Genomic DNA, 15,712 nt, shown 5'->3' with positions numbered 1-15,712 from the left:
TCTCAAGGTATTTCCCAATAAACATATAGGGGTGTACTGGAATGAGATAAAGTGGTGAGAAATAAAGTACCTGCCAATTAGCTCCTAACAGGCTGTGTTTGAAAAGTTAGAAGCTGATTGGTTGGTACTTTATCTCTCTCCAAGGCTTGGTACATCTGCCCTATGCTTCCTGCATACAGTAGTAGCGTAGCGCTTTATTGTTCTGTGCAATCAGCTATCGTAGACTCTTTCTATTGGCAGATCCTATAGTGGATATAGGTGGCAGAGGTGCAGTATGTGATGGGGGCTATGCCACACGGTAGATAACTTTATCAGGTCTTAGATTTATAATTCAGGCAGAACTTGTTTACAGGATAGCACAGGTTTAATGTAGCAGGTATGTAATGTATGCACCAAATCCAGCCAGGAACATATAGGGGAGTGCAGGTAATGTGCGACAGATGGGAGCACACACCTGTGTCTGTACATAGAGGGGTGGTAGTGGAGTACGCTCACTGGCTCTGTACATGTAGCAGTATAGCGGCAGTGGTGCAGTGGAACTACAGTACTGTAATGGGTCACTGGTCTCTGTAATCCCATCTGGGTATGTAACGGTATGCCGTCGGCTGGATCCTGGTGGTCTACATACTGACGCCGGGATCCCAGCCGCCAGAATGCCGGCAGGGGGGAGAGAGCAACAAAGCCTCTTGGGGATTCACTGCGCTCGCCACGCTGTGGGCTTGCCACAGGTTCTATTTCCACTCTATGGGTTTCATGGACACCCATGAGTGGGAATAGCCACTGTTAGCCAGGATTCCAACTGTCGGCACTGTCAGTGGTCGGGATTCCGGCGTCGGTATCCAGACCGCCGCATCCCTGCCATCTCATATGTGTGTAACACTGGAGACTCTCAGGGGAATGTCCTTCTTGCATGGAGGACAGAGCTGAAGACATGCTTTATGGACGATCATGCGCAGCAGCACATAAGGTTGGAGGTTGCACCTCTGCCAGTCCAGGGTCCTAGTGCCAGACAGAGACAGTGCAGGGCATTCTTTTCTAACTCTTGCTGTATTATTAAATTACATTTGAAGATAACAGATGTGGACAAGTAAAATGACAATAACAAATTTACAGTAGCATTTGCATATGTAATTGATGAAACTGGTGATGCATTCTAAGAGTAGTTGTAGTTAGCATACACCTGTGCTTTAAAACCACTGTCTCTGTTGCTTACAGTATTTATACTGTGTCTGCTCTGAACACGGGATCTCTGGAGATGAAAGCGTAGGTGCTGAGCGATGAGAACAGTACAGTACTAATCAATTAAAACCTAACCACAGTAAAGTGAATAGACTCAACCCTCCAATCACAGGCAGCTCTGTCTGTGGATGTAGCTGCTAAAGCGCTGCCTGTTCTTACGCCTATACCCATTATAAATGAATGGAGCGGCTACAAATGATTCCACTTCTCACAGAGGATTGTATAACACAGAATGCAGCGTGTAGCTGGAAGGGGGATGATCATGGAATGTGACACAGAATAATCACCAGATCATTATACCCTGCAGCGCTGTACTCACACACACCAGTACATAATACACATATCACCAGATCATTATATCCTGCAGCGCTGTACTCACACCAGTACATGTATACACATATCACCAGATCATTATACCCTGCAGTGCTGTACTCACACACACCAGTACATGTATACATATCACCAGATCATTATACCCTGCAGCGCTGTACTCACACACACCAGTACATGTATACACATATCACCAGATCATTATACCCTGCGGTGCTGTACTCACACACACCAGTACATGTATACATATCACCAGATCATTATACCCTGCAGTGCTGTACTCACACACACCAGTACATGTATACACATATCACCAGATCATTATACCCTGCAGCGCTGTACTCACACACACCAGTACATGTATACACATATCACCAGATCATTATACCCTGCAGTGCTGTACTCACACACACCAGTACATGTATACATATCACCAGATCATCATTATACCCTGCAGCGCTGTACTCACACACACCAGTACACATATACACATATCACCAGATCATTATACCCTGCAGCGCTGTACTCACACACACCAGTACATATACACATATCACCAGATCATTATACCCTGCAGTGCTGTACTCACACACACCAGTACATGTATACACATATTACCAGATCATTATATCCTGCAGCGCTGTACTCACACACACCAGTACATATACACATATCACCAGATCATTATACCCTGCAGCTCTGTACTCACACACACCAGTACATGTATACACATATCACCAGATCATTATACCCTGCAGCGCTGTACTCACACACACCAGTACATGTATACACATATCACCAGATCATTATACCCTGCAGTGCTGTACTCACACACACCAGTACATGTATACATATCACCAGATCATCATTATACCCTGCAGCGCTGTACTCACACACACCAGTACACATATACACATATCACCAGATCATTATACCCTGCAGCGCTGTACTCACACACACCAGTACATATACACATATCACCAGATCATTATACCCTGCAGTGCTGTACTCACACACACCAGTACATGTATACACATATTACCAGATCATTATATCCTGCAGCGCTGTACTCACACACACCAGTACATATACACATATCACCAGATCATTATACCCTGCAGCTCTGTACTCACACACACCAGTACATATATACACATATCACCAGATCATTATATCCTGCAGCACTGTACTCACACACACCAGAACATGTATACATATCACCAGATCATTATACCCTGCAGTGCTGTACTCACACACAGCAGTACATATATACACATATCACCAGATCATTATATCCTGCAGCGCTGTACTCACATACACCAGTACATGTATACACATATCACCAGATCATTATACCCTGCAGCGCTGTACTCACACACACCAGTACATATATACACATATCACCAGATCATTATATCCTGCAGCACTGTACTCACACACACCAGTACATGTATACATATCACCAGATCATTATACCCTGCAGCGCTGTACTCACACACACCAGTACATATATACACATATCACCAGATCATTATACCCTGCAGCGCTGTACTCACACACACCAGAACATGTATACATATCACCAGATCATTATACCCTGCAGTGCTGTACTCACATACACCAGTACATGTATACACATATCACCAGATCATTATACCCTGCAGCGCTGTACTCACACACACCAGTACATATATACACATATCACCAGATCATTATACCCTGCAGCGCTGTACTCGCACACACCAGTACATAGACACATATCACCAGATCATTATACCCTGCAGCGCTGTACTCACACACACCAGAACATGTATACATATCACCAGATCATTATACCCTGCAGCGCTGTACTCACACACACCAGTACACATATACACATATCACCAGATCATTATACCCTGCAGTGCTGTACTCACACACACCAGTACATGTATACACATATTACCAGATCATTATATCCTGCAGCGCTGTACTCACACACACCAGTACATATACACATATCACCAGATCATTATACCCTGCAGCGCTGTACTCACACACACCAGTACATATGTACACATATCACCCGATCATTATACCCTGCAGTGCTGTACTCACACACACCAGTACATATGTACATATCACCAGATCATTATACCCTGCAGTGCTGTACTCACACACGCCAGTACATGTATACATATCACCAGATCATTATACCCTGCAGTGCTGTACTCACACACACCAGTACATGTATACATATCACCAGATCATTATACCCTGCAGTGCTGTACTCACACACACCAGTACATGTATACATATCACCAGATCATTATACCCTGCAGTGCTGTACTCACACACACCAGTACATGTATACACATATTACCAGATCATTATATCCTGCAGCGCTGTACTCACACACACCAGTACATATACACATATCACCAGATCATTATACCCTGCAGCGCTGTACTCACACACACCACTACATATGTACACATATCACCCAGCATTATACCCTGCAGTGCTGTACTCACACACACCAGTACATATGTACATATCACCAGATCATTATACCCTGCAGTGCTGTACTCACACACGCCAGTACATGTATACATATCACCAGATCATTATACCCTGCAGTGCTGTACTCACACACACCAGTACATGTATACATATCACCAGATCATTATACCCTGCAGTGCTGTACTCACACACGCCAGTACATGTATACATATCACCAGATCATTATACCCTGCAGTGCTGTACTCACACACACCAGTACATGTATACACATATTACCAGATCATTATACCCTGCAGTGCTGTACTCACATACACCAGTACAAATATACACATATCACAAGATCATTATATCCTGCAGCGCTGTACTCACACCAGTACATGTATACATATCACCAGATCATTATACCCTGCAGCGCTGTACTCACACACACCAGTACATGTATACATATCACCAGATCATTATACCCTGCAGCGCTGTACTCACACACACCAGTACATGTATACATATCACCCTGCAGCGCTGTACTCACACACACCAGTACATATATACACATATCACCAGATCATTATATCCTGCAGCGCTGTACTCACACACACCAGTACATGTATACATATCACCAGATCATTATACCCTGCAGCGCTGTACTCACGTACACCAGTACATATATACACATATTACCAGATCATTATATCCTGCAGCTCTGTACTCACACACACCAGTACATGTATACATATTACCAGATTATTATACCCTGCAGCGCTGTACTCACATATACCAGTACATATATACACATATCACCAGATCATTATATCCTGCAGCGCTGTACTCACACCAGTACATGTATACATATCACCAGATCATTATACCCTGCAGCGCTGTACTCACATACACCAGTACATATATACACATATCACCAGATCATTATATCCTGCAGCGCTGTACTCACACCAGTACATGTATACATATCACCAGATCATTATACCCTGCAGCGCTGTACTCACACACACCAGTACATGTATACATATCACCAGATCATTATACCCTGCAGCGCTGTACTCACACACACCAGTACATATATACACATATCACCAGATCATTATACCCTGCAGCGCTGTACTCACACACACCAGTACATGTATACATATCACCAGATCATTATACCCTGCAGCTCTGTACTCACACACACCAGTACATGTATACATATCACCATATCATTATATCCTGCAGCTCTGTACTCACACACACCAGTACATACATACACATATCACCAGATCATAATACCCTCCAGCTCTGTACTCACACACACCAGTACATGTATACATATCACCATATCATTATATCCTGCAGCTCTGTACTCACACACACCAGTACATATATACACATATCACCAGATCATTATACCCTGCAGCGCTGTACTCACACACACACACCAGTACATATATACATATCACCAGATCATTATACCCTGCAGTGCTGTACTCACATACACCAGTACACATATACACATATCACCAGATCATTATATCCTGCAGCTCTGTACTCACACACACCAGTACATATATACACATATCACCAGATCATTATACCCTGCAGCGCTGTACTCACACACACCAGTACATGTATACACATATTACCAGATCATTATACCCTGCAGTGCTGTACTCACACACACTAGTACATGTATACACATATCACCAGATCATTATATCCTGCAGCGCTGTACTCACACACGCCAGTACATGTACACATATCACCAGATCATTATACCCTGCAGCGCTGTACTCATACACACCAGTACATGTATACATTTCACCAGATCATTATACCCTGCAGCACTGTACTCACACACACCAGTACATGTATACATATCAACAGATCATTATACCCTGCAGTGCTGTACTCACACACACCAGTACATGTATACATATCACCAGATCATTATACCCTGCAGCGCTGTACTCACACACACCAGTACATATATACACATATCACCAGATCATTATATCCTGCAGCGCTGTACTCACACACGCCAGTACATGTATACATATCACCAGATCATTATACCCTGCAGTGCTGTACTCACACACACCAGTACATGTATACACATATTACCAGATCATTATTCCCTGCAGTGCTGTACTCACATATACCAGTACATATATACACATATCACCAGATCATTATATCCTGCAGCGCTGTACTCACACCAGTACATGTATACACATATCAAAAGATAATTATACCCTGCAGCGCTGTACTCACACACACCAGTACATGTATACATATCACCAGATCATTATACCCTGCAGCGCTGTACTCACACACACAAGTACATGTATACATATCACCAGATCATTATACCCTGCAGCGCTGTACTCACACACACCAGTACATATATACACATATCACCAGATCATTATATCCTGCAGCGCTGTACTCACACACACCAGTACATGTATACACATATTACCAGATTATTATACCCTGCAGCGCTGTACTCACATATACCAGTACATATATACACATATCACCAGATCATTATATCCTGCAGCGCTGTACTCACACCAGTACATGTATATACATATCACCAGATCATTATACCCTGCAGCGCTGTACTCACATACACCAGTACATCTGTACACATATCACCAGATCATTATACCATGCAGCGCTGTACTCATACACGCCAGTACATGTATACATATCACCAGATCATTATACCCTGCAGTGCTGTACTCACACACGCCAGTACATATATACACATATCACCAGATCATTATATCCTGCAGTGCTGTACTCACACCAGTACATATATACACATATCACCAGATCATTATACCCTGCAGCGCTGTACTCACACACACCAGTACATATATACACATATCACCAGATCATTATACCCTGCAGCGCTGTACTCACACACACCAGTACATGTATACATATCACCAGATCATTATACCCTGCAGCTCTGTACTCACACACACCAGTACATGTATACATATCACCATATCATTATATCCTGCAGCTCTGTACTCACACACACCAGTACATACATACACATATCACCAGATCATAATACCCTCCAGCTCTGTACTCACACACACCAGTACATGTATACATATCACCATATCATTATATCCTGCAGCTCTGTACTCACACACACCAGTACATATATACACATATCACCAGATCATTATACCCTGCAGCGCTGTACTCACACACACCAGTACATATATACATATCACCAGATCATTATACCCTGCAGTGCTGTACTCACATACACCAGTACACATATACACATATCACCAGATCATTATATCCTGCAGCTCTGTACTCACACACACCAGTACATATATACACATATCACCAGATCATTATACCCTGCAGCGCTGTACTCACACACACCAGTACATGTATACACATATTACCAGATCATTATACCCTGCAGTGCTGTACTCACACACACTAGTACATGTACACATATCACCAGATCATTATACCCTGCAGCGCTGTACTCATACACACCAGTACATGTATACATTTCACCAGATCATTATACCCTGCAGCACTGTACTCACACACACCAGTACATGTATACATATCAACAGATCATTATACCCTGCAGTGCTGTACTCACACACACCAGTACATGTATACATATCACCAGATCATTATACCCTGCAGCGCTGTACTCACACACACCAGTACATATATACACATATCACCAGATCATTATATCCTGCAGCGCTGTACTCACACACGCCAGTACATGTATACATATCACCAGATCATTATACCCTGCAGTGCTGTACTCACACACACCAGTACATGTATACACATATTACCAGATCATTATTCCCTGCAGTGCTGTACTCACATATACCAGTACATATATACACATATCACCAGATCATTATATCCTGCAGCGCTGTACTCACACCAGTACATGTATACACATATCAAAAGATAATTATACCCTGCAGCGCTGTACTCACACACACCAGTACATGTATACATATCACCAGATCATTATACCCTGCAGCGCTGTACTCACACACACAAGTACATGCATACATATCACCAGATCATTATACCCTGCAGCGCTGTACTCACACACACCAGTACATATATACACATATCACCAGATCATTATATCCTGCAGCGCTGTACTCACACACACCAGTACATGTATACACATATTACCAGATTATTATACCCTGCAGCGCTGTACTCACATATACCAGTACATATATACACATATCACCAGATCATTATATCCTGCAGCGCTGTACTCACACCAGTACATGTATACATATCACCAGATCATTATACCCTGCAGCGCTGTACTCACATACACCAGTACATCTGTACACATATCACCAGATCATTATACCATGCAGCGCTGTACTCATACACGCCAGTACATGTATACATATCACCAGATCATTATACCCTGCAGTGCTGTACTCACACACGCCAGTACATATATACACATATCACCAGATCATTATATCCTGCAGTGCTGTACTCACACCAGTACATATATACACATATCACCAGATCATTATACCCTGCAGCGCTGTACTCACACACACCAGTACATGTATACACATATTACCAGATCATTATACCCTGCAGTGCTGTACTCACACACACCAGTACATGTATACACATATTACCAGATCATTATACCCTGCAGCGCTGTACTCACACACACCAGTACATGTATACACATATTACCAGATCATTATACCCTGCAGCACTGTACTCACACACACCAGTACATGTATACACATATTACCAGATCATTATACCCTGCAGTGCTGTACTCACATACACCAGTACATGTATACATATCACCAGATCATTATACCCTGCAGCACTGTACTCACACACCAGTACATGTATACATATCACCAAATCATACCCTGCAGTTCTGTACTCACACACACCAGTACATGTATACATATCACCAGATCATTATATCCTGCAGTGCTGTACTCACACACACCAGTACATACAGATGTGTCCACTATTACCTTTCTGAAAACAGAGCTATGGTAGTAAATTTGGCATGACATATATTCCTTGTGCTTTTGTGCCGTCATATTGTGCCGTGACAATTCGTGACAATTGATAGTTTCACCACTGGGTGGCCAGTGCATCACGTAACATAGCTTTGCACTAACATTGCTGTTAAATAGACACTGTAATCAGTATGGCCAGCTTTAAAGTCTAATTGCTAATTGTGTAGGTGTGAAAATCTTAGTGTGAGAGGCCTTTGAAGTAGACTCCTTGGGGGTTACAGATTTTATCCTGGCTGGGGGATGTTACTATCAGTGACGTGCGGTGGGCACGTCCCTGCTTACTACAGTATACAGTATGTTGCTCAAAGCACAGAGGTGAATGAAATCTAAAGTGAAATTAAATAATAAGTTAATAAAAACCTTAGTGCTATAGAGTAAAAGAACATATTATAAGATTTTGCAATGATAAAATATTTCCAAATAAAGGGCCTTATTACGAGTTGATCAGTCGAAGATGCTTTTTTCAGCCCGTGCGACAAACTAACCTCCGCCTATGGGGGTTGTTTTTTTTCCCATACCAAGGCTTTGATCACTTGTGCAGGCCTGTTATGATAAAAAATGTTGTGCAGTTTCTAAGTACTTCTGGACTTAGGGGGTCATTATGACCCAATCGCAGCGTGTTGTCGTTCGCACAGCTGCAATCGGGTCCCTACTGCACATGTGCGACGGCCGCTATGCGCACGCACGGCCATCGACGGGAAACGACGCTGGAACCGAAAAAAGCGATCGCTGCAATGATCGCACGAAGATTGACAGGCGGAGGTGGTACCTGGGCATCAACTCACCGTTTGCAGCTGTTTTCGGGGAGATGGGGGGGTAAGAAAACGCGGGTGTAGTGAGAGAAACGCAGGCGTGTCCAGGACGGGTGTTTGACGTCAGAGCCAGGACCGAACAGGCTGAAAACGTTGCAGCAGGTAAGTAAGTCACCGGCACCCCTGCACTGAGGACACCGCCGGCACTGCCCACACTGCCGGCACCCCTGCACTGGGGATGCTGCCAGCACTCCTGCGCTGAGGACACCCCCTGCACTGCCGACACTGCCGGCACTTTTGCACCGAGGACACTTCCGGCACTCCCACACTGCCTGCACCCCTGACTGCTGACACTTCTGGCACCCCTGCGCTGGGGATACTGCCAGCACTCCTGCACTGAAGACACCTCTCGCACCAAGGACACTTCTGGCACTCCCACACTGCCGACACCCTTGAACTCCTGCACTAAGGACACCTCCAGTACTCCCGCACTGCCGACACTGCCGGTACCCCTGCACTGAGGACACCGCCGGCACTTCCCGCACTGCTGACACTCCTGCACTGGGTATACTGCTAGCATTCCTGCACTGAGGACACCTCCTACACTGCCGGCACCCCTGCACAGAGGACACTTCCGGCACTCCCACACTGCTGGCACCCCTGAACTCCTGCAATGAGGACACCGCCCTCACTGCCAGCACTCCTGCAATGAGGACACCTTTTGCACTGCCGACACCCCTGCCCTGCAGGCACACCTATTGCTAGCACTCATGGACTGAGGACACCTCCCGCACTGTAAAGCATGAAACACTTCTACACCGAGGACACTTCCGGCAACCCCACACTGCCGGCACCCCTGAATTCCTGCAATGAGGACACCTCCCGCACTGTCGACACTGCCGGCACACCTGCACTGGGGATACTGCCAGCACTCCTAGACTGAGGACACCTCCCGCACTGCTGGCACCCCTGCACCGAGGACACTTCCGACACTCCCACACTGCCGACACTGCCAGCACCCCTGAACTCCTGCACTGGGGACACCTCCCACACTGCCAACACTGCTGGAACCCCTGCACCGAGGACACTTATGGCACTCCCAAACTGCCGACACCCCTGAACTCTTGCACTAAGGACACCTCCAGTACTCCCGCACTGCCGACACTGCCGATACCCCTGCACTGAGGACACCACCGGCACTGCCTGCACTGCTGACACTCCTGCACTGGGGATACTGTCAGAATTCCTGCACTAAGGACACCTCCCGTACTGTCGACACTGCCGGCACACCTGCACTGGGGATACTGCCAGCACTCCTAGACTGAGGACACCTCCCGCACTGCTGGCACCCCTGCACCGAGGACACTTCAGACACTCCCACACTGCCGACACTGCCAGCACCCTTGAACTCTTGCACTGAGGACACCTCCCACACTGCCAACACTGCTGGAACCCCTGCACCAAGGACACTTCTGGCACTCCCAAACTGCCGACACCCCTGAACTCCTGCACTAAGGACACCTCCAGTACTCCCACACTGCCGACACCCCTGCACTGAGGACACCACCGGCACTGCCTGCACTGCTGACACTCCTGCACTGGGGATACTGCCAGAATTCCTGCACTAAGGACACCTCCTGCACTGCCGACACTGCCGGCACCCCTGCACTGAGGACACTTCCGGCACTCCCACACTGCTGGCACCCCTGAACTCCTGCAATGAGGACACCGCCCTCACTGCTGGCACTCCTGCAATGAGGACACCTTTTGCACTGCCGACACCCCTGCCCTGACGGCACACCTATTGCTAGCACTCATGGACTGAGGACACCTCCCGCACTGTAAAGCATGAAATGCCAAATATTCCATTTTTAAATTCTCTCCCTTTATTGACTTTTCACAGATCACCGGACATGAATCCTATCGAGCTAGTGTGGTCTCAAATGAAAAGTTATATTCGGTCTCAATGTAAGCCAAGGACAAAAGAGCAACTGATTGATGGCATCAATACATTTTGGAAAAACGTACTTACATTGGAGACCTGTAATAATTATGTAGACCATTTATTTTCTGTGCTGCCAGTGATTATAGAAAGAAATGGACAAGCCAGCTGCATGTAATTGGAATGGATCATATTGTCGACAAAAAGAAGGTCAACAGTCATTAGGTTGACCAATATTTGTCGACAGGCCATATGTCGACACATCAAAAAAGACAGTACGCAAACGAATAATGCATAGAATTTGCATAAAGGGCCCTTTACCTATCGTACTCATCCTTTCTGCAAATGCTTGAAATATCAAAATTAGACTACCTGCTTAAATTAATTAATTTGTTATATTTTATCTGTAACATGTACTTCACCCTAGTATTACATTTGTTATGCAATCTTGAAAATTGTTTAAAAAAAAAAAAGTAGTCACCTCTGCAACACTGTATACTGTAATTGTGTATGGATTGTACAAAGCATCCAAGTGATTGCATTCAGTTTTGTCTAACTTACAGTATATTTATACTATTTAGTTGGAATTATTTTATCATTGCAAAGTCTTATAATATGTTCCGTTACCTTGTAGCACTATTAGGTTTTAATTAACTTATTCTTTAATGTCACTTTAGACTTCATTCACCTCTGTGCTCTGAGTAACAAATAACTCCAATTTTTGCATTAATAAACTGAGGCTCTGAATTGCTAAAAGTTCACTGTTTATTTCAAATTCCAGGACAGCAGCCCTTCCCCCACCCAGAATACATGTTACTGTGCTGTATCTCTATTCCCCAAGGAATCTACTTCAAAGGCCTCTCACACTGAGATTTTCACACCTACACAATTAAGAACTGGACTCTAAAGCTGGCAATACTGTACATCAGAACGACCTGAATACAATCACACACACATAGCGATTTGGGCTGCTTTTCTAATTGATTTGCTGAGTCACTTAGAAATACAGCACAAATCGCTATGTGTGTATGGACTATAGCGATAGTGATGTGCGTCCCTGCATGATTGAAAGATCTAGTCATCACCCATGTTTTCTCTATTGCAAACACGGGCAGTGACAGATCGCTCAGCACACATCGCTGGTGCAGCTCTGTGTGCTGAGTGATCTTGCTGAGCCCGTGTGATCACCGATATCGCTGGGCAGAAAACCACTCAGCGCATACATACTGAGTGATTTTCTGCCTGCCCAGCGATGTCAGCGGGAGTGAATGGTTTTGCATAGCAGGACGCTTCCTGCTGAGGTGTCCTCAGTGCGGGAGTGCCAGAAGTGTCCACGGTACCATCAACCAAGTGCAAGGAGGACATCTCCCGCACTACTGACACTCCTGCACTGGGGATACTGCCAGCCCCCCTGCACTGATTACACCACCTACACCTCTGCACCGAGGACACTACTGGCACTCCCACATGTATTGGAGATATATTAATACTTCACAATTAGCTGCCGCTGCTGATATTCCCGTGTGCCTGATGGATAAATTGCCCTGCACATATGGATGTCCATGTTGCTGCCCACGGTGCTGTTGGTGGCTAGAGGTGGGAGGAGAAGCCACCGGCATCCTTGATTCTGCTGACCGGAAGTCTGACCCGGTCACATGCTCGTTGCCAGGGGTTACATGCTCGTTGCCAGGGGTTACATATGCTTTTTGCCATAGGGGTTATATGCTTATAGCCAGGGGGTTACATGCTCATTCTGGGTAGCGCTGGGTAATGGTCTAGTAATACCCCTGGCATCTGTCTCCTATAAGGGCCGTCTTCCATGCTGTCTGCATGGAATCTGCAGCTTCCAGTAGTAGGTAGAGCCTAAGCATCTATTGTGCCGGTGCCCCCCCAGGACTCAGCCATTCCGGCTGCAGGCTTATGGCTGATCAGGCCCTGGGTCTCATGTTTCTTCACCCACTTGTATGGCAGGCAGAGCACCCAGTGACTTATTATGGAGCACAGCCCAAGCACAGGACTGATTTGTGGCAGACAGGCACAGCACCCACTTGTATGGCAGACAGAGCACCCAGTGATTTATTATGGCAACACAGCCTCAGCACTGGACCGATTTGTGGCAGACAGACGCAGCACCCACTTGTATGGCAGACACTGTCGATCTTCAGACCGGATCCCAGTGAAATATATGTGGTATTGAAATACCAAAAATTCTCTCTACTCGCACCTTAACCACCAAACAATTGCAAAAAATGACAAGTATCAATAGTGCCTTTTAGTTAGTATCATAATTTCTATATTGAATCTCTGTGTGGAGTTTGTATGAACTCTTCATCAGCACATTATCAATCACAAGGAAAAAGATTTTTTTAAACATATAGGCAACATTGAGCCAGGTACATGTTGGAAGTTAGTATGAGAGATGTATTGGAAAAATATTAATACTTCACAATTAGCTGCTGCAGCTGATATTCCCGTGTGCATGATGGATAAATTGCCCTGCACATACGGCTCATGGGGGTCATTCTGACCCGATCGCTGCTGCTGACCAGCCGCTGCGGGCCGTGTAGTAATGAGTAGCTCCCGGCCAGCACGCTAAAGCTGCGCTGGCCGGGAGCTACTCCTGAAGTACAAAAGCATCGCCGCTGTGCAATACTTTTGCACTTCTGCAGGGGGGGGGGGGGCGTAACTGACCTGCGGGGCGGACTGGCCCTGTGCTGGGCATCCCCCACATGTCTCTGTTCCTGATCGTAGCCCTGCAAAATTTTGCAGGGCTACGATCAACTCGAAATGACCCCCCCATAGCTGCAATTTTGTTAGCAGATGGGCAAAACCATGGGGGTCATGCAGGCCTGATTGCACGCTAGGTTGTTTTGCTGAGCTGCGATCAGGACATAACTGCGCATGTGTGTGCCCCGCAATACGCAGGCGCGTCGCACAGGTACAAAGTGGATCGTTGCTGAGCAATGGATTTAATGAAGAATCCATTCGCACAGACAATCGCAAGGAGATTGACTGGAAGAAATCATTTGTGGATGTCAACTGACCGTTTTCTGGGAGTGTTTGGAAAAACGCAGGTGTGTCTATGCGTTTGCAGGGTGGGTGTCTGATGTAAATTCGGGGCAAACACTTTAGCCTGTTCGTGTCCGGAATTGACGTCAGACACCTGCCCTGCAAACGCTTGGACACGCCTGCGTTTTTCCAAACAGTCCCAGAAAGCGTTCAGTTGCCACCCACAAATGCCCTCTTCCTGTCAATCTCCTTGCGATCTGCTGTGCGAATCGATTCTTCGTTAAATCCATTGCTCAGCAATGATCCGCTTTGTACCCGTACGACGCACATGCGCATTGAGGTGCATACGCATGTGCAGTTTCGACCTGATCGCAATGCTGCAAAACAACCTAGCGTGCGATCATTTCGGAATGACCCCCATGGTTTTGCCCATTTGCAAATAAAATGCTGCTAGAATCAGGTCTGAACTACTCCCTCTAGAATCTCTTTATCAGACTTTCTGCTTGCTCGGTTTCTGAAAATGCCACCTGCTGTCTGAAAAGTGGTACTGCACTATATTTCAGAGGAGATACACATGGCTTGCCGTGTATATCTTAAGAGGAAAGCTTATCTCGTGCCATGAACGGCAGGCCATGATACTTTTTTCAGAAAGGTAATAGTGGACACATCTGTATATACACATATCACCAGATCATTATATCCTGCAGCGCTGTACTCACACACGCCAGTACATGTATACATATCACCCGATCATTATACCCTACAGTGCTGTACTCACACACACCAGTACATGTATACACATATTACCAGATCATTATACCCTGCAGTGTTGTACTCACATATACCAGTAC

The 15,712-nt window shown here is 45.6% G+C and overlaps 1 protein-coding gene across 2 annotated transcripts in view; it reads right to left on the bottom strand.

The window, feature by feature from the left end:
• OPN5 (opsin 5) overlaps positions 1–15,712 on the bottom strand; it is a 255,314-nt gene that overhangs the window by 203,285 nt on the left and 36,317 nt on the right. The gene's annotated exons all lie outside the window — the stretch shown is intronic.

Source organism: Pseudophryne corroboree, chromosome 4, assembly GCF_028390025.1.
Source record: "Pseudophryne corroboree isolate aPseCor3 chromosome 4, aPseCor3.hap2, whole genome shotgun sequence".
Lineage (NCBI taxonomy): Eukaryota > Metazoa > Chordata > Amphibia > Anura > Myobatrachidae > Pseudophryne > Pseudophryne corroboree.
The sequence above is the reverse complement of the archived record's forward strand: the minus strand, read 5'-3'. Positions and strand labels throughout refer to the sequence as shown.